Source organism: Centroberyx gerrardi, chromosome 9 (assembly GCF_048128805.1).
Source record: "Centroberyx gerrardi isolate f3 chromosome 9, fCenGer3.hap1.cur.20231027, whole genome shotgun sequence".
NCBI classification, from domain to species: Eukaryota; Metazoa; Chordata; class Actinopteri; order Beryciformes; family Berycidae; genus Centroberyx; species Centroberyx gerrardi.
This window is the reverse complement of record NC_136005.1, coordinates 8,740,690-8,742,503: the sequence shown is the minus strand read 5'-3', so window position 1 is coordinate 8,742,503 and position 1,814 is coordinate 8,740,690.

Sequence of the window (1,814 nt, the reverse complement as noted above, 5' to 3'; positions counted from 1 at the left end):
AGTAACACTCATTTTTTTCAACGGCAACACCTGTAATGCTAGAATCCTTCAGTCAGAACAGATGCTCGCCACCAATCAAAGCCGAAGTGATATTTTTGTGCGAACTGCCCAGGCTTTGCCGCTAGTAAACAGTACTTTGAATGTAGAGTCAGCCTTAGCGTAGCTCCTTGATGACCAGGCTCGGCTAATTAAAGCGGGCTGTTGACAGTTGTCAGCGTGACCCTTAGCGCGGCGCTCCCCCAGGGGTCCTGTTAGCATGCTAATGCTAATCCCCAGTGACGGGGGACAGGGCAGGGCCGTCCCCCGCGGCCCCCGCTGTTGTGACCACAGGATGTGTCAGGACGGGCAGGGGAAGTGATGTGCTAACATGGAGACGTCTCCGGTGCATGTCACACATCTGTAATTAGAAAAGAGGCAGGCGGAGGGAGAGCTGGAGGGGACAGTTGTTGTGGGGCCACTCGAGGATCCGTGTTCCCGACTCGGGCTGGAAAAGAGCAATCTCTGCCTCCAACGGGCTTGTAAAAGAGCAACTGGTTTCACAGGCTTTAATGTGTCGATTCGCCTCATGTAAGGTTGGGAGGCGTGTTTCGCTGTTGATGTGAGTGACTTCACAGTTGAGTGAAGAGCAACTCATACACTTTGTTGCAAAAGGCAGTCACAAAACAATATATATTACAAAAAAGTGCAAAAAACAAACAAAAAACATGCATAATCAACAGTAACCCATTGGGAGGACAGAGAGGAACAGAGAGAGAGAGAGAGAGAGAGAGAGAGAGAGAGAGAACTCCCACACCTGTCTGTCAGTCTATCCGTCTCGCTCTCTCTTCTCCTCTCCAAGGGAAGGTCAAGGACACATGCATATTCATGGAGGAGCCTGGCACTGGATCGATGGCTTTTAATTGTTTTCTCCTGGTTGGTGGAGGGACGTGCCAGCGGCTATTGATCTGTTTGAGCAGAGGCCACTCACAGAGCACGACTGAGAGACCTTTACCTGACTGAGCACCAATAGACCGTGCGTGTGCGTGTGTGTGTGTGTGTGTGTGCGTGTGTGTGTGGGACTGCGTGGTGATTAGGATTTTGACACACAAAACCACAGGCTGCATGAAAAGGCCTCATGGGGCTTAGAGAGAGCTGGATATACACAAAGGTGACACACAACGCTAGAGTGGTGAAGACAAGGGAAACATGGTTTGTTAGGTGCAGAATTGGCGGATCCTTTGATAAAATATCAAATACAATTACCTTAGAATTGCTCTATGTTATGGTTTTTACTTTAACATAGATTTTCACAGCACAAAACACATTTACAGCTGAATGTTTACATTGGGAATGACAGGAAAGTAAAGGCAGATGAACCTGTTCACCTGCTCTGACTCCCAGTCAACCAGATCTTTCTCTGTGCAAAGATTATCCCCTTCAGAGGTCTCTTCTCTCTCTTTCATTTTGTCTTTTGTCGCTGGCTGAATTTGTCAATTTGAACAGGCAAAGTTGAGAGATTGGGGAAAGTGGGGAGTAAAAAGGAGGAGGGTGCACAGAGCGAAATAGAGAGGGAGAGAGAGAGAGAGAGAGAGAGAAAAAGATGGTGACAGTCATCCATTTGACCCAGGCCGTTGAGTGAAAGCAGTCTGGCTTGTCAAATCTCTGTGCTAACAGTGAATAGCCATATCTGTTCAGAGCACAGAAGGGTGTCATGCACTATGGTTTCATGGTTCAGGATAAGGCTGGATAAAGCCATTGGCTGCATGACACACAGACAGTCTGCCTCTTACTTTCTCTCTAACTCCCTGTCTCTCGCTCTCGCACCGTTTTGAATT